This window comes from Panthera uncia, chromosome F2 (genome assembly GCF_023721935.1).
Source record: "Panthera uncia isolate 11264 chromosome F2, Puncia_PCG_1.0, whole genome shotgun sequence".
Lineage (NCBI taxonomy): Eukaryota > Metazoa > Chordata > Mammalia > Carnivora > Felidae > Panthera > Panthera uncia.
In genome coordinates, this window is record NC_064812.1 from 35,862,777 (window position 1) to 35,882,064 (window position 19,288).

Sequence of the window (19,288 nt, forward strand, 5' to 3'; positions counted from 1 at the left end):
AATTTATTTTTTTTTTTATTTTTTTTTTTTTTTAAATTTTTTTTTCAACGTTTTTTATTTATTTCTGGGACAGAGAGAGACAGAGCATGAACGGGGGAGGGGCAGAGAGAGAGGGAGACACAGAATCAGAAATAGGCTCCAGGCTCTGAGCCGTCAGCCCAGAGCCCGACGCGGGGCTCGAACTCACGGACCGCGAGATCGTGACCTGGCTGAAGTCGGACGCTTAACCGACTGCGCCACCCAGGCGCCCCAATCAATGTGCAATTTAATAAGCCATTGCAAACAAGGAAAAAACTGCCTCAACATTTATGATTGGAAAGGTAAGTAAAGTTTTACTTTACCCAGAATTATATTCTGGGCCAAGGTGCCAGGAACAGATGGGAAAACACAAGACAGAAAGAATGCATCTGTGGTACAAGGAGTGTACTTTTTCTCTGACAGGAGAACGCTTCTATCCTGGTAATCCCTAGCTGGTGGAGCTGCTCCTTTTGGAGGTGTGAAAGCAGATTCCTTTACCTCCCTCCTTCTTTCTTCCCACTGTCCACTGAGCACCAGGGGAATACGACAAAGTAGAAACACGGTTCTTGCCTTAAAAAAAAATCTTGCAATTACTTGGAGGGACATGACCCCAGACATACACAGGTGAAAGGGCATGAGAGTATTTGTTTTTGTTTTTGTTTTTTAATGTTTTTGAGGGTACTTGTTGGGATGAGCACTGAGCGTTGTATGAAAGTGATGAATCACGGGAATCTACTCCCAAAGCCAAGAGCATACTGTATACATTGTATGTTAGCTAACTTGACAATAAATTATATAAATTTTTTAATGTTTATTTTTGAGAGAGAGAGAGGGAGAGAGAGAGTGAGCATGAGTGGGGGAGGGGCAGAGAGGAAAGGGGACAGAGGATCTGATGTGGGCTCTGTACTGACAACAGAGAGCCCAATATGGGACTCCAACTCACAAACCGTGAGATCCTGACCTGAGCTGAAGTTGGACGCTCAACCAACTGAGCCACCCAGGTGCCCCTGGTATGAGAGTATTTGTAAAGCAAAGATGTCATTGGGTGGAAAATGGTTTTCCTTGGAATGGAAGGAGTGATGTCCTGTGGATCAGGAGACTGGGGCTCTGGCCCTAGCTAGAGGCTTTGGAAAGTTCTGGACCTTCCTGCACCTTTTTTTTTTCTATAAAGTGGATAATGTAAACATATTGAAAAACACATATGATTCAGTAAATGTAGCCAATGATGTATTCTTGCACTTGGCTCTGCATATCTTTATGAGGTACCATTTTAAAACTAGTATTTAAACCTAGTATTAAAGTCAACTGACTTCAGGCTCAAGTGTCGAAATAAGATTTTAAGATAGTAATAATAAAAATATACTACTAATAATGGACTTTTAGTTACACAACTTTCAGTAACTTGGTATTGTATAGATAGCTTAAATTATTGTTAAAATCTTATTTTCCCTCTTCTCTCATTCTTTAAAAATATCCCTTTTTGTGTATATTTTGTATCATACATAATATAATGGCATAGCTGTATATGTGCATGATTTTAAAATAACAAATGCAAAGGCATGGGCACAAATGTTTATTTCAGTATTACTAGCAAGAGACACAATACAAAAAGTTTAGCAACTACTGTTCCAATCCAGGTAGATGCAAGCCCCTGGCAGACCCTTCCCAGTAAGGCTCCTTTGGCATTTGTAGAGTCACTTTGGTTTCACTCTCCTAGGACCTCTCCAAGGTCCTTGAAATATGCTTTCATGATGAGGCTTCACACAGAATACAGTTTCCTTTTTTTGTTTTTTAATTTTTTTAAATGTTCATTATTTTGTTTTTGAGAGAGGGAGACAGAGTGCGAGTGAGAAAGCGGCAAAGAGAGCGGGAGACACAATCCAAAGCAGGCTCCAGGCTCTGAGCTGTCAGCACAGAGCCCGACACGGGACTAGAACTCATGAACTGTGAGATCGTGACCTGAGCTGAAGTCGGCCACTTAACCGGCCGAGCCACCCAAGTGCCCCCAGAATACGATTTTCAAATAAAGTCCTCATTTTGCTGCAGGGCAAAAGCAGCCAATGCTCTTTCAAAACTCCCAAACCACAGTTTGCACCTTGGAAAATTGCATGCCTTTGGCACTTAGAATACCCCGTTTTCAAGGTGCTTCTAAGTCACCAGAGTAATTTAACAATCGTTTAAAATTGTCATGTGATTCTTCACCTCAAATGAGCAATCTCTCCTCAGTGCTCTCTATGGGGACCCAGTGTGCATCCTGAAATGCAGATAGCCCAAATGTCTTGCTCTACTGGAAGAAAATAGAGAAAGGGAATTTTCAAGTGTTTCTTATTCTGCAAAGCATGTGTCAGAACACCTTCTCTATATTAAGTGCCCCATACAGTGCTTGGCATATGGTAATCCCTCCATAAATGGCAATTATCGTTATCACTCAGTGACCCATGAATCCAGAGGGTAGCAGAAAAACATTTTGGATTTTAAAAATATAAAAAGAATCTAACTGAGGAAGTCAAACGATCAGTCCAGAAATAGAAGAGAGGAAAAAAGACTTTTTTATGAGCTTGGGTCAGGGCCAGGGACAATATTTTGTACCAGGAGTGCAGGAAATCTTTAACAGATATAATCGTATACTGTTCCCCAAGTTGTATGCCATCTGTTTAGGAAATGACCTAAATACATGAGAAAAAGCAAAATGATAAAATAACTTAATAGCATCTAACAGCAGAAGAAATAGCCCCAAGCACCATGCGATTAATTACCAGATAAATCATCAGAAACCAAAGGTGGGGAGCTCCAAGGCATTGGCATGCTCCAGAGCTGGGTCCTGTTTTAGGTGATTGGTCTATTGTGGCCATTTAGAACTGGAGCCATGTCTCATGTGACCCTCAGACCAACCACACAACTGGCCCCATATCAAAATAAGACCTTTTGCTGTTCTATTCAACTCTACAGACATTAAGTACTTACTATATGCCAAGACCTGTGGTGGATACCAGGAATTCAAGGATGAATATGACTTGGTCCTGTCCTCCAGGAGCTTGTGGTCTAGTCAAGAAAACCAAAGTCGTCATTTCATTACAACATGGTAGGCGGAGTGGAAAATCAGCCTTAGCAATGGTACACATATTCAAAATACTCTCCTTTCCATTATTCATTTGATTCTGGAAACAACACTGAGAGGTGACGAAGGCAACCATTCTCATTGTTTTTTTGTTTTTGGTTTTTAATGATTATTTATTTTGAGAGAGAGAGAGAGAGAGAGAGAGAGTGTGAGCAGGGGAAGGGCCGAGAGAGAGAATCTCAAGCAGGTTCTGAGTGCTGTCAGCATGGAGCCCAATGTGGGGCTCAATCCCACAAACTGTGAGATCATGAGCTGAGCCAAAATCCAGAGTTGGATGCTTACTGGGCTGAGCCACCAGGCGCCCCTCCCCATTGTCATTGTTATTAAGATCTTCATGTTGTCCATAAAGTGTACTTTCCTAATTTCCAGGTGTACTCCCGTAAGTAACGTCAGTTAATTAGCTGTTGGGGGCCCTACCGCATGCAGGACTTCATACTGGGGATTGGGTGTACGTGGGGAAATGCAATTTGGTTCCAGAACTTTAAAAACATAAACTAGAGTTGGTAAAACAGACTATTCGAATAAACACTTATAAGGTAAAAATGTCAAACAGGAAATGAGTTATAGTTAGTAAGTGAAAAATGTATTACTGGGAATGACATAACAGGGCGGGACATAACTTGGCTAGGAGACAAGGAAGCTCAAATCTGGTCTCAGGTAGCTACCCTTTCCACATCATCCACCTCTACAGAGACTGAGAGAGACAGACACACCTGGTAAACAAAGAAAGACAACAAATACTTTGTTACTGAGTGGGGCTTTGACACAGCTCCTGTGAGGTGACTGGCTCAGGGAGAATTCTCTCACCAAAGTTTAGTTTCCCAGCTCGGCCTAGAACAGAGGAAAGAGGGTCTGATCTTGATTCAACCACAGGTCTTCCCACACACCAAAGGGAAGCACAACATTAAAATCAGGAATACTCTCCCACTGTTGCTTAACAGAGTTCTGGAAGCACAGTCCAGTTCGAAAAAGGAACAAGAGATACAAATATTGGAAAGTAAAGTGACTGTGATTTATGGATGGTGTGGTTATATTTTTAGAGAGGTAAAGAGGCTCACCCCAAAACTTGGGAGCTAAAGAGAGTATCAAAAGGTGGTGATTCATTAAAGTATACAAATAAATAGTTTTAATATAAATAAACAATAGCCTGTTGGGAAATATAATAGAAAGAATATCTCCTTTTACCATAGCAAGTGAGGAAGTAAAATACTAAGAAATAAATTGTAGAAGAAATGTGGAAAACGTATACACAGAAAACTTTTAAGTAACTGAGCAATATAGCAGAAGATTTCTCTCATTCTGGAAACAGAAAATAATATAAAATCAAACCTCTCTGAATTAGTGCATACATGTTGTTACTTCAATAAAATAGTATCTCGGAAGAGAAGGAATTTTACAAAATGATACCAGAATTCAAAGAAATGAATACAAATAAGTTGAGGGGGGGGGGTGGGGGGTGGGGGGTGGGGGAAGGGATAGGAAGAATAAGTGGCCCTAACAGATATTAAAGCCTATGAGTGAATAAAATCCCATGTTCTTCTAGAGAGGAAAGGGCCAGATAATTCAATGGAATGGAAAAGAGAATTCACAAAGAAAACCAAACACATAGACTTATTTAGTACCTTCTGAAGGTAGTAGCATTCCAAACCAGTTGGACAAGTTAGATCACTTAATAAATTATGAGAAAACTGACTAGCTGTTTGAAAAAAATACAAAGCTCTATTCCTGCCCAGCGCATTTACCAAAATAAATCCCAAATAGGGCAGAAACTTCAACATTAAAAAAGCAAACAAACTATAAAAGTAATGAAACAAAAGACGATCTCAGAGTGGTGTAGCAAAACACAGGATCCAGAGCCATAAGGCAAGTATTGATAAATTGCACAACAAGATAGTCAAACTATGTATGGTAAACATAATCAAATGACAAATGACAAGCTGGAAGGAAACTATATGCAACATATTTCTTGAATGTATAAGCTTCTTTAGTTTACAAAGGGTTTTAAATTTTTCTTACAAAACCAAAAACAATCTGGTAGAAAAATAAACTAAAAATAAGAGCAGGTAGATGCAAATGGTTCTCATAATTTTTTAAAAAATTTTATTTATTTATTTTGACAGAGTTGGGGGGAGGGGCAGAGAGAGGGAAGGAGAGAGAATCCCAAGTAGGCTCCACGCCAAGTGGAGCCTAACCCTAACCCTAACCCTCCACCAAGTGTGGAGCCTGACGCAGGGCTGGATCTCACAAGTGTGCGATCCCGACCTGAGCTGAAATCAAGAGCTGGACACTTAACCGACGGAGCCATACAGGCACCCTGGTTCTTAAAATTTTTTAAATATAAAAACAAACAAAAAGATAAAAATGTTGCACCTAGCCAATTTGCAAAAACTCAACACATTTGGTAATGTTCATTGTTGATGAGAATCAGGTTGTCTGACGTGTGGTTGTTGAAAGCATAAATTGGCACAACCTCTGGAGAAAAATGTGATCAAAATCTCAAAAGCATGTGCCTTTTGATCTGGCACGTTGCCAGACATTTAACCCAAAATATATTTGCAAAAGGACAGCCAGGTATATTCTTAGTCATTCTTGCATTGTTTAAGATAGCAAAGTCTGCCAACAACTTAAGATGCCCACCAATAAGAGACTAGTTAAATAAGGTATAATGCATTTATAGGATGGAATACTGTGTAGCCATTTCTAAAAATGATACAGATCCGCACAAGATCTGCGTAGGTATAGCAATAATAACCCAAACAAAATTTTACGTTTACAAAGCAAAGCATAGACCTGTGAACATAACATAAAATCCTTTTTACGTTATAAACTATTATTATGCACATCTTACAGATGAAGGAACGGAGGCACCAGAAATTTATCAATTTACCCCAAATCACACAGGTACCATGGAGTGGAGGCAGTGTTTAAAACCAGGCCGTTTAGGGTTCAAACTAAGTTAGTGGGGGTGAGGGTGGTGGGATCATACAATGAAATTCTGTGCAACGATGAAAAGGAACAAACCACACCTAATATACCATGACAGCCCAAACATGACATTAGGCAAAAGATGCCAGCACAAAGGAACCATCCCTGCACTGCTCCATTTACATACAGATCAAAACCAGGCAAAAACAAATCCAGGGTTAAGTCAAGAAGGTAGTTGCTTTTGAAGAAGAAGGAATAGGCAGTAGCTGGGAGAAAGCGTACAGATGGCTTTTGGGCACCGGCATAATTTTCTTTCTTGATAGGAGTGCCATTAAGTGAGTGCTCACTTTGTGAGAATTTTGTGTTGTATACTTAAACTGTGTGCATTTTCTCATATCTGTGTGCATTTTACACCAGGGAGTTTAGATAATAAAAAGATTCGTCATTCGCCCACTCACTGATCTATCAGTAAGGCTTTGGTGAGGGTCAGCTACAATATAATTTAACTGTCAGGGAGCTGCAGTATAAGTTTCTTTTTAAAAAAATTTTTTTAAGTGTTTTTTATTTATTTTTGAGAGAGAAAGAGAAACAGTGAGCAGGGGAGGGACAGAGAGAGAGGGGAGACACAGAATCCAAAGCAGGCTCCAGGCTCTGAGCTGTCAGCACAGAGCCCGATGTGGGGCTCGTACTCATGAACTGCGAGATCATGACCTGAGCACAAGTCTGATACTTAATCGACTGAGCTATCCAGGCGCCCCTGCGGTGTAAGTTTCTTATGTGAAAAAACAAATGTCCTTGTCTCTTTTGACCCCATGATGCTGTGCAGAGCGCTAAATAAAAAGCAAGTGTTCTGGAACCATTTTGTCATGGCGAATGGATTAGTCTTCCCTCCTTCATAACTTGCTGGTGAGTTTAGCCAAACCAATTTGTCTCTCTGGACATGTGGTGATCTCTGGAGTAGATGATCTGAAGTAAATTGTCCTTCCTTCGGCTTTGAAATTCTACTTAATTCAGTTAATTTTAGCTGAGCACGTTTTGTCTGTGCTATTTGTTGTGCTCAGGACGGGGAGCCACAGAAGCAAGCAATCAAACAGAAATGTGGGCCGGCCCTCCAGAAGCTCATAGCCTTGGGGCCAGCTCAGCAAGGGGCCATTATGATACCGAGACAGGGCTTTGGTGAGATGTTTGCCCAGATGCTGAAAGCACAAGCGAGGAGTGGCTAACCCAGACTCCCAAAGGCAGGCGGCCCACAGCTGCGACACCTGGGCCCACGTGGCCTGGGCACGAAATGCTGCTATGTGGGAGTGTTAGCCAGGCTGAGCCAGCAAGCCTTCTCTGAGGCCGGGAAGCGGGAGGAAGCTTCTACCAGGCAGCGAGGCAGAGGAAAGACGATCCAAAATGAAGGCTTGAGCGAACAAAATAGAGCTTTTTTTCATGCTTATTTTTCAGATCGTAGCCAATCTAATTGTCTGTGCAATAGAATGGTGGGGGGCAATGTGCGGAGGAATAGGAGTCCAGAGTGTGGCAGGCCCAGGGCAAGAAGGGCCTTGATTGCCATGATACAAAACCACAAGTCAATATTTACGCACCAGAAAGAGCTCCGTCTCCTCCTCCTCTAGTTACAACTTCCGGGAGTTACCCGCTGGCCGCTGGCCAAGCGAGGCCAGGTGAAAGCAGGGTCCAAGTGGAGAGTTTGGGAGCACCTGGCTGCCAGAGGCCTGAGGATCTTGCTCCAAAAAGTAAAAATCTAAGGGCTCTTCCAAACCTCCAGGGAATGCAGGCCCCCTGGGAATGTGGGTAATTAGCACACACAGAGTCCTGAAGTTAGCTGCACTGAGGAAAGCACGCTACCCGAAACTAGGGGCCTGGGTAGAAGTCCCCACCTTGGCTTTGTCAAATCGGAAAGCAGCCAGCAGATCCCCCTCCGGCAAAGGATCTGTAGATCCTGCTCACGCAACTCTCCCAAAGGCTACCCATCCTTTGAAAGAATGAAGGCTTGCTTTGCATTTGGTCGGGTTCAGCAAATGTAGCCATTTGCATATAGGTAAATCTCCCCATATAGACACAAAGATCTGGCAGGTCTTCAAATTATTAAATGTTAGGCAGATTGAAACCTAGAGCTTATCCAGCACCCGTCAGTAAAATCAATATGTTTCAAGATTTATATCAGAGGGGCGCCTGGGTAAGCATCCCGACTCTTGGCTTCAGCCCAAGTCATCATCTTGAGGTTTGTGAGTTTGAGCCCTGCCTCAGGCTCTGTGCTGACAGCAAGGAGCCTGCTGGGGATTTTCTCTCTCTCCCTCTCTTTCTGCCCCTCCCCTGATTGTTCTCTCTCTCTCTCTCTCTTTCTCTCTCTCTCTCTCTCTCTCTCTGTCTCAAAATAAATAAATAAACCTAAAAAAACCCCAGATTTATATCAGAAAAGCAAGATCTGTGGTTATTTTAAGGGAATGGGATACTCTTAAGAGATGGAACTGAGAAAACATTTCGGAGAAACCCATTTCAGCAAAGCCTGGCTGCTCGCAAGCACGCCCTGCAGCTCCTCCCGGAAGGCACCCCCCCCCCATCCCTTCTGGGGGAAGGGGCTCTGGTTCCCAGGCCCAGTGCCCTGGCCTGTTCTGCTCTTTGGAGCTGCTCTCTGGTCCTCACTGATGAGGAGGCACTGCTGGCCTTTAGGGGGCAGGGCTGAGAGACACTTCACGATGTCTGATGTCTGGGACAGACCAGCCAGACGAAGGGGCATCCCGCCTCCTGCGTGACTTTTGAGCGTTCACTACAGTGAACACTTACAAATCACAACTGGGAGTTGCACCGGAATATTTAAATTAGGAGATAAGACATTTAAATGATGAGAAAGGAAATGTAGATCATTGCTAAAATATTGAAAATCCCTACAAAAAACGAAACCAGTTTCCAAAAGTCCAGTGTGGATATAATCTTTTCAGAATACCTGTGGGGATTAACGGTGGGTGCTAGGCTTTTTACCTTGAGGCATCGACTTGGGGTGTGTGTGTGTGTGTGCGTGTGTGTGTGTGTGTGTGTGTGTGTGTGTGTGTGATGGGTACACTTTCGGTGCTGAGGACTTTTAGCAGGTGGAGGTGATCTAATACACAGAACCTGGTGAGGCTGCAGTTGGGACGCTCACGGAGTGATGTCAACGTCCGAGGTAGATTACCAGGGAGGCAGCTAGGTTCATGGATTGAATGTAAGAGTGTTGAGGGTGCTAGGGCTCCCCTAGTGGGACTCACAGGGCCCTGCTTTGGGAAAACTGTGTGGCATGAGGGCAGGGACCACAGTGTCTCCTATGGACAGCTCTGGAGATGCTGAAGATCTTTCCAGTCCATTCTTAGCATGCATGAACATGGCCTGGATTGCTGGAAGGCATTGGAACTGGGAAGAAAGAGGGGAGTGGGGAGGGGCAGGGTGAGTAGGTACCTCAAATGGACTCCTATAAGAGCCTGGGGAAACCCAAACTAAAGACTCCAGAGCCATCCTCCACAGCTCTCCCTCCACGTTCAGTGACCAGCAAGGCATGGGGGTGTGTACTGGGTGGAATGGTGGCCCCCAAAAGATATGGTACCTGCAAATGGGACCTTATTGGGAGAAAGGGTTTTGCAGATGTCATTAAGTATCTGGAGACAAAGTCATCCTGGGCTACCCTGATGGGCCCTATATCCAGTGACACATGTCTGTATAAGAGACACAAGAAGAGAAGGCACCGAAGGGTAGAAGGCCATGTGCAGGTCGGGGCAGAGACCGGAGTGTTGCAGCCACAGCTAAGTAATGTATGGAGCCCCTAGAAGCTGGAAGAGGCCAGGGACAATTCTCCTCTAGAGCCTGCAGAGGGAGCACAGCCTTGACGACACTTTGATTGCAGACCTCTGGTCTCCAAAACTGTGGAAGAATAAATTGCTGTTGACTTAAGTCACGCAGTTTGCGGTACTTTGTAACAGCAGCCACAAGAAACTAACATGGGGCGTGTCTGGGAACCAGGCACACCCCAGGTTCGACTTCGTAATGCAGTGTGGGAACCCTGAGCTGTCATCAAAGCCACCAGGCGCTAAAAGTGCTTTCCTGGGGGAAGCAAGGAGGGGTGATAGGAGGGATGCGAATTTCACATAAGGAAAGGGACAGGGTCCAGCCAGTCAGGGACTCACCCTGAGGTCAGTGCTGTCCGCGAGGCCGGGCTCAGTCTCGCAACACCGGCTTTGCTGAGCCTCGGTTGAAAGAGAGGGTCACTATACTGTTGGGCCTCAGTGAGGACCTCGCTGGTGGGATGGAATAGCAGTGTCCAGGCACAAGGTGGAAGCAGCACTGAGAGTGGCCAAAAGTTCAGGGGGCAGAGTGGCCATATGGCCAGGGATCCCCAGCTATACAGGTGGGGTGGGACCAGTGGCCACGCTTTGCAGCAAACACAGAGAACAGTGTCCCGTAGGCTACAGCCAGAACCCCGGGCCCAGTTGCGGGAACCAGCCCAACACCTGCGCAGGAAAAGGGCAATCCAAGGCGTGCCTGTGGTCCTAGGGATCCCAACAGAGGTGGAGGTCATGACCACACATTTACACTTTGGCTTACCTGGCATAAAAAATGATAGCTGGGACTGATGTATGCTGGCTTGGGCTAAGGGCTTGGCACGCTCACCAAAACCCTCTAATTCCCATTGTACAGATGAGGAAATCAAGGCTTAGGGAGCATGAGCGCCTGCTGGTGCTCCCTCCACATGTCTCGGCTGGGATCTGTGCGCAGGTCTGTCGGCCTCCAGAGCCCAAGGGCTCACACTGCCTCTCCCTGGAGGAAGAGTTCACTTTCACAGTCACTGCAACCACTCTTTGCAGCAAACCATTTTTTCTCCTTCCCCACTTTGGTAGGAATCTCTTCATCTCTATCTCATTACACACTTACTTGCCTTATGAAATGGAGCATTGCAGATACAACCCTTGCTCAGATGGATGGCTCGGGGCCTTTATCACTGGGCTGAGCACTGTGCAGTGACACCTTGGGGCTGTCTGTCCTAGCCCTGCAGTCCCAGGCCTTCAAGTCTCACCTTCTGTTCTTTTCGTCTTCCTGTTCCCAGGCCTCCTACCCTGATGGATGAACTTGAGTTTGTCTTTGCACATGCCCCCAGCAATTGTTCTCTCTTCCACCTCTGCTGTGTACCTGAAAACTAAGTAGCCACATTTGAATTCCATCTGCATTAAGAGTAAACAGTTTCTAATAGGAGCTCAGTGTCTCTCTCAGGCATAAGTTACATGAATTTGTCTCTATGCATCCAGTGTACAACCATTTTGTTGGTGTAAATGCTCCCCTCTCCCACCCTGATTCACTTTTAGAATGGCATCTTAACAACTGAAATTATTGGATTGGGGAATCTCTAAAGAAATGAGATATTGCTATAATCTCCATCGTCACTTTCTTTAAGTGAGGAACCTACCTTTCTATTAAGTGACTCTGAGCCCTGTGACTAGCGCCTACTTTCAGGAGTCCAGAGGTCACCATCAGGGTCCAGTGGCTCTACTGCAAGAGGGTAAGAATGCGGGTCCCGTTCCTCACTGAGGTTCCAGGACAAGCACCCTGACGTCTACGCACCCCCCTCAAAGAAGCTGCCTGAAATATTTGTGTTACCTTCTTCATGGGAAGAGATAGGATTCAAGAGTTCAAATTGTAACCCATTATTTTATTGTAAAATACAGTTATATCCATGAAAGTAAAGTCACTGTTGACCTCATCGCTTAAGAATATTAAATGTTCCTTGCGACCCAATATTGCCACCTGCTGACCAAAGCAAAAACAGTGAAATTGGGCGCATTAAACAGTATGTGCAGAATGTGTAACAGCTATATCACCTTTAAAGTGGATACGGATTACAGCAATTTGTGTCTCAACGCAAAAAACAAAAACAAAAACAAAAACAAAAACCTATGGGATTTCCCAACTTCGCCCAGGCAAGCATCAACGTCAGATTCCTTTTCCTTTCTTGACTTCTTTAGAAATATGCTTCCATGTAAAATAAGAAACCACAAGGTTATTTCTTTTTTAATGTACTTTAGCCCTTACAGTTAATCAATAAGAACCGTAAAAAGAAAATAAGAACGGATGCACTATCTGGTGATGAGCGGAACTAGAGAAAGCATGGCGTGTGCTGAAGAGAGACCTGCTTTCACGGTTCCCCTCTCCCATGTATTAGCCGTGTTAACCTGAGCCCCGGTTTCTTCATCTGTAAAATGGAAATAAGAATACCTTAGTGTATAGTCCTGCAGAACAACCCGCATTTACATGGCTCGTAGCACAAGTACTTTAGTTCGTGTTGATTTAGTCTTCTTTTATTCAAGAAAAAAATCATTGTGTTAACTAGGCACCCATCCACCATCGCTCCTCTAGAACTCTCTTAAAAGAAATACAATTTTAAAGCATAAATCCCCTACAAGACTCTAAAAGTAAAAGGAGAACTCAGAAGGTAGAATAGATCTTTGGCCCTTTCTTTTTAAACTTCATGGTTCTTGGACAATGATTTTCACTGAAAACTTATCAAAAAATAAAACTTAGTGAAGTAAGATTATACTCTTAAAAACGTAGATTTTACTTCTAAAGTGAAGCCAAGACTTTGATCTGAGGAAGCAGACAGTGAAAGAGATCTGAGTGCCTGACGGCTCCATGAGCCGTCAAAATCAGCAAGCCTCCAAGAGGGGACTAGTATGTGGGTCTTCAAAAGAAAAATGTTGCCTTCGGAGAGCCAAGATGACTTCCTTGATATCTTTATCTATTATCCTGACGTGAAGTACCTCCTACTAAAAGTATTATAATCATTTATTTTAATTTAACAGATCAGTATAGTCCCTATTAATAGTGCACAAGTTAAGAAGGTAGATATTGGAGTCAGATTGATAGGCTCAGATTCCAGGCTTGAGCAAGCTACCCAAATTCCCTCTACCTTCCTTGCAGGGTTATTACTAAGGTTAATAAATCAATGCATGCGATTGCATGCAGCTGGAACAGTGCTGGGCCCAGAGCAAGTACTCAGAAATGTTGTTTATGTAAAGATGTTTTGTAACATGAGAGATGCCATTCTGAGATTACTTGGATGAAACAAGTTCCCAAATGAGAACTCACATGTGAAGTGCTCAATATATGTTAGCTACTGTCCTATTGATAGCAGTATTATAATAAATAATAAATTGAAATAAAGAATCACCTCCCAGGCTTGTGCTAGATGCACAAAGGTCTGGAGGGGAGAAATGAAAATACGCTATTGGAAGGTCTGTGTACTATATGTGAAGTGATACAGTATCGCTGGAAGGTAGACGGATAAATTAAATATATACTCTAACTCCTAACACAACCACTAATAAAAGAAAACAAAGAATCATAGTTAATCAGCCAATAAATGGAATCGCTAAAAATATTTAAGGAATCCAGGGGTGCCTGAGTGGCTCAGTAGGTTGAGCATCCAACTGTTATTTCAGCTCAGGTCATGATCCCAGGGTTGTGGGATCAAACCCTACATTGGGCTCTGTGCTGAGCCTGGAGCCTGTTTAAGATTCTTTCTCTCTCTCTCTCTCTCTCTCTCTCTCTCTCTCTCTCTCTCTCTCTCCTTCCCCCCATCCCTCTCTCCAACTCATGCCCTCTCTCTTTAAAAAAAAATAAAATATAAAATATTTAAGGAATCCAAAAGAAGACAGAAAAAGAGAAAAGAAAGAAGACCAAATGGTAAAACTAGAGAACAAACAGTAAGATGGTCAATTTAAACAAGCTATACCGATCATCATGTTACATGTAAATGGTCTAAATACGTACAGAGACTGTCAGATTGCATTCGGAGGGAAGACCCAACTGTGTAGGGCCTTTCATAAATACGCTTAAAATAGAAAGGCACAGATGGGATAAAACTAAAGAGATGGGGAAAGCTAGACCATGCTAACACCAGTCAAAAGAAAGTTGAGTAGCTATATTAATATTAGAGTATATTTCAGAGCAAAGAAGATTACCAGGAATTTTAAAAAGGCAACTTCTTAATGGCAAACGGGTCAGCTCCTCAAGAGGACATAAAAATCCTAGATGCTTATGTGTCTAATAATAGATATTCAAAATACACGAAGCCAAAACTGACTGAACTTTAAGGAGTAATAAATCCACAATTACAGTCTGAGATTTCAATGTGTCCCTCTCAATAACTGATAGGACAGGTAGTGAGCAAACCAGTGATGATAAAGAGTTTGAATAGCATTAGCAACCTGCTCGACCTGACATTCATAGAACACCACCAACAGCAGAATAGACGTTCTTTTCCAGTGCACACAGAACATTTACCAGAATAGACCATATTCTGGGCAACAAAATAAGACTCAAGTATAAAAAGACTCAAGTCACACACATTATGTTTCCTGACCATGATGAAATTAAATTAAAAATCATTAATAAAAAGATCTCTGAAGTCCCAGGGATGTGGAAACGAAGTAAAATAATACACTTTGACTAACCCCTGAGTCAAGGAAGAAATCAAAAGGCAAAATAGAACTTAATGAAGATGAAAACACAAAATGTATGGGATTCTGCTAAAGAAATACTTAAAAGGAATCTCATAGCACCAAATATTCAGAAAGAAGAAAGCTGTCAAAGAAAGGACTTCAGCTTTTATTTCAAGAAACCAGAAAAAGAAGAGCCAATGAAATCCAAAGAAAGGTGAAGGGGAAAATAATAATAAAGATAAGAATAAAAATCAATGAAAGAAAAAAATCTAGAGAAGTAATAGAGAAAAATTGATGAAACCAAAAGCTTTGAGGAGATCAATGAAATTGATAAATCTCTAGCGAAACTGATCAGAAAGAAAAGAGAAAAAACACAAATTACCAATATCAGGAATGAGAGAGGTAGCATTGCTACAGATCCTGCAGATATTTTAAAAAATAATAATGGGATAATATGAACAATTTTATGAACAACTTAGATGAAATGGACAAATTCCCTGAAAAATACGAACAACTCGCTCGAGAAGACACAGAGAACCTGAATAGCCCTAAATCTACTAAAGAAATTAAATATTTAGTTAAAAATCTTCCTACAAAGAAACTTCCTGGCCCAGATGCTTGTTTAGTGAATTCTCTCAAACAAACACTTAAGGAAGAAATAGTACCAAATCGACATCAAATCTTCCAGGAAATCCAAGGTCTAAGGCTTCCCAATTATTTTATGAAGCCAATATTACCCTGATTCCAAAATCCGACAAAGACTTTATAAGAAAACTACAGAGGAAAAAATAACAAAAGGAAAGGAAAGGAAAGGAAGGGAAGGGAAGGGAAGGGAAGGGAAGGGAAGGGAAGGGAAGGGAAGGGAGAAAAGAGAAGAAAAACTACAGACCAAAATCTATCATAAATACAGTTGTTAAAATTCTAAATAAAATTTTAGCCATTCAAATCCAACAATACATAAATCATGACCAAATGGGGTTTATCCCAGATGTGGAAGATGGGTTTAATATTCAAAAATCAATCAACATAATTCACTATATTAAGAAATTAACAAAGAAAAGCCATATAATCATCTCCAAAAAAAAAAAAAAAAAAAGGATTAACAAAACTCCAGTATTCATTCCTGAAGTCTGGGTCACATGTTATGGCTTCAAAGTTTCCTTCCTCTCTGCTCCTGAGAACTACCCCCACTCCCACCCCATCCACCACCACGGTCATCCTTTCCTGCTGGCCTCTGAGAGTCCCGGCCCCTCTCTCACTATCTGCCCCAAGTGCCCACAGGGGCTGAGGAACCTGTTACCGTGAAGAAGGCAAGAAGAAAGATTGGGGAACAACTGGCCATCTGACAGCCATACAGTGTTCTCTTTAGTGTTTGGGTGTCTGCCAGTGGAGATGCACCATTTCTTAGTCAATTCTGTATCCCCAGAATCTAGCCCAGTGCCTGGCACATAGTAGGTGCTCAGTAAATGCTTACTGAATGAATGAGTCACAGAGCACAAACCTTCCATTGTAAACTCAGTAAAGATAAAGTAAAATGCATTTTATGTAAGTAGTGCATTGAGGATACTCATTACCTTCATTCTAATCTCAAAGTCTAAATGAGTTCTCATTTCTTTAACAATGGAAACCTTTGCATTAAAGCAATAGACAAGAGGCAGAAAACAAAAAGACTGTACTTAAAGATGAGCTTAATCTCCCCTTCTGAGTTCTCATTTCACCCTCCTCCTTTACTCAAGACAACCACAAACCCCTAAAACCTTAGAAGGAACTTGTCTTTCCGTTGCCACCAGAGTAATAGGCATGATTGTCTGCCTGTCCCAGGCAAAGGGTAGCACCAATCAAGGAGAGGAGAGGGGGGATGGAGATGAGGTTAATTTTGGTTTTACAGTGTCCAGGAACATGGTATTAAAGAAAACACTGCTGGTAGGATAACAAAGCAGGGCTTGGAAAAGCTTCCTCCAGGCTCTGCCCAGCTCCCTCACTCTGGCTCTAACTCTGGCTGTGTTCTCTCCTTTGCTCCTCACAGAGTTCAGTCTAGTGAGAAGGGTGAACGATTACAATTCAGAAAGATGGGTAACGTCCTGGGGTGTGGCCAAGATGTTCAGGGCACAGCAGAGTTGGCAGGTGGAGTGGCTGGGGGGCTCCATGGAGCTGGTCAAGCTTCAGAAGAGATTGGAGCGCGAATGAGAATTAGCCAGCCGTGGGATGAAGGCAGGGGGTGGTTCTAGACTTAAAAACAGTTAAAGCAGGAGGCAGGAGAGCACTGGCATACACACCCAGGGAACTCCTGATGGTTCAGTGAGGCCCTTGTGGAAGCTGCCACGTGGGGCAGAAGCTAGGCTCACCATGCCAAGGAATTTGGATCTCATCTCTTGGTGATAGAGAGACATTGACAAGTTTTAAGAAAAGGAGTAACATCATTGGGTTGGGTCATGGAGGCATTCTGGTATGAATGGCATAGGGGATAAAAGAGGGAAGACTAGGGACGAAAAGACTAGTGTAATCATCCAAGAGAGATAAGTGAAGGACTGGCCAGGGCAGTAACAGAAAGGAATGGAGTGGGGAGGAGAGACTTGGGAACTGAGGGGGAATCTGACAGGCTTTGAACGATGATGAGCTCTAAGAGAGTGAGAGAGGAAAAGTGGGCAAAGGTAGTTTTCAAATTTCTGACATGAGCCATTTCAAGCTTGATGGTGCCATCACATTTTAGGGGAGCACGGTTGGAGAGCAGAGAGACTTCCATAAGTGGTGAGTCTGATTTTGTCACACTGAGTTTAAAATATCTGAGAGACGACCAGGTGCAGGTGTCGGGTAGGCAGTTGGATCCTCTGTCTAGCTCAGGAGAGATCCATGCTGGTGAGAGATATCTAACACCCGATATCTGTCCAAGGTTCCCAGGAAGCAGGCCCTGAGATGAGAATTCATGTGCAAGTGGTTTGATCAAGGAAGTGCTCCCAGAAGACACCTGTAAGGGAGTGGGAAGTAGGACAGGAAAAGGTAGGAAGCCAAGGGCATTGGTTTCCCAGGGCTGCCCTAACAAAGTGCTGCCATCTGAATGGCTTGTACAGCAGAGATGTATTATCTCATGGTTCCAGAGGCTAGAAGTCCAAGGTCTTGGCAGGTTGGTTCCTTCCGGGGGCTGTGAGGGAGAATCTGTTCCATGACTCTCTCTCAGCTTCTGGTAGTTTGCCGGCAATCTTCGGTCTTCCTTGGCTTGTAGATGCTTCACCCCAATCCCTGCCTTCACATTCCCCTGGCATTCTGCACATGTGTACGTCTTTGTGTCCAAACTTCCCCTTTGTACAAGGATGCAAATCATATTGGATTAGGGCCCATCCTTCTCCAGTATAACCTCATCTTAATTAATTATACCTGTAACTACTATATTTACAAATAAGTTCACATTCTAAGGTACTAGAGGTCAGGACTTTAATGTGTGAATTGGGTGGTGGGTGCAAGTGGGGGGCGGGGGCACAATTCAACCCATAACACCAAGCAAGGGGGAGATCTCAGGCAGAAGGCTCTGCAAGGCTCAGCCTCAGCCTCAACCTGAGGGGAACCATGGGCATAAGGAATGCCTCACAGTTGTCCCAACCTCAGCTGGGTGTTTGTGCTCCTTCTACAGTCAGTGGCTAATGGTCTTGAGACTATGGAGGAGGGGATGGGGAACCCCTGAGCACTTCCAGTGCTGTGTCTTTGTGTAGTTAAACAAAAATTAAAAATAGTAATATTTTAGGGGACCCAAGAGGATCAGGAAGCATGACATTGTCTGCTACAATAATCATCAGGAGAAAAGGTCATCACAGTTTGCCAAAGGAAGGGCTGAAAGCCAAAGACTCACATTCCAGAAGCAGGAAGAACAAGAGGGACAAGGAACAGAGTAAGTGGAGTGAAGGAGCTAAGAATTTGGGTGATGAAAGCAAGCACTCTATTCTTACAGTGAGTTGGGTTCCCAATCCAAAAATCGAGACAGCTGGCCAATTAGACATGGTTGGAGACAAAAGGATATTTTAGAAATCAGGACTGAAAAATCTGAAAATATCTATGATTGTCATATCTGGGCTTGGCAGGTGCTGGGAACTTGATGATGGAACCCACGAACCAAGATGAAGAACACGAAGCCTCCTATTCCAATCCGCTGATGTCATTTCATGATGGTCAACAGTGTAAGAATGCACATTTTCTGAGGTTTGGATTCTAGCTATTGGGAGTTTGAATGATAAAACAGCACTGACAAGTCTGGTGGTGACTAAATTCAGTCGTATTTAAAATAACAATGAAAGAAAACCAAAAAGACCTGATGTGAAAAACATCACCTGAGATAAGAAACCGATTTGACGTGTGAACACACTCATTGTATTTCCAGGTCTGACCAGCACATTTCAATCAAACCACAAAAAAAAAAAAAAAAAAAAAAAACCCTTCAAAAGAAAAACCATCCAGGGAAAGAAAATTTGCAAAAAAAAGCTTTTTTTTTAAAAATTTAAAAAAAAAAAAAAAAGAGAGATGTGCTTCTCAAGTGCCTGGGTGGCTCAGTCAGTTAAGTGTCTGACTCTTGGTTTTGGCTCAGGTCATGATCTCAAGGTTCATGAGATCAAGCCCCACGACAGGCTCCAGGCTGACAGTGGGGGCCTGCTTGGGATCCAATCTCTCTCTCCCAAAATAGATAGATAGATAGATAGATAGATAGATAGATAGATAGATAAAGAGGTGTGCTTCTCAGAATGATTTGCTAAATAAGTAATTATCCAAGGGACACCATCCT

General features: G+C 43.0%; 1 long non-coding RNA gene across 1 annotated transcript in view; it reads left to right on the forward strand.

Annotated features, from left to right (window-relative positions):
• LOC125924791 (uncharacterized) overlaps positions 1 to 18,922 on the forward strand; it is a 145,140-nt gene extending 126,218 nt beyond the window's left edge. The window contains exon 4 of the long non-coding RNA XR_007458576.1: positions 18,594 to 18,922. This is a non-coding gene — a long non-coding RNA (uncharacterized LOC125924791). The remainder of the gene's footprint in view (positions 1 to 18,593) is intronic.
• Positions 18,923 to 19,288: the final 366 nt, after the last annotated feature.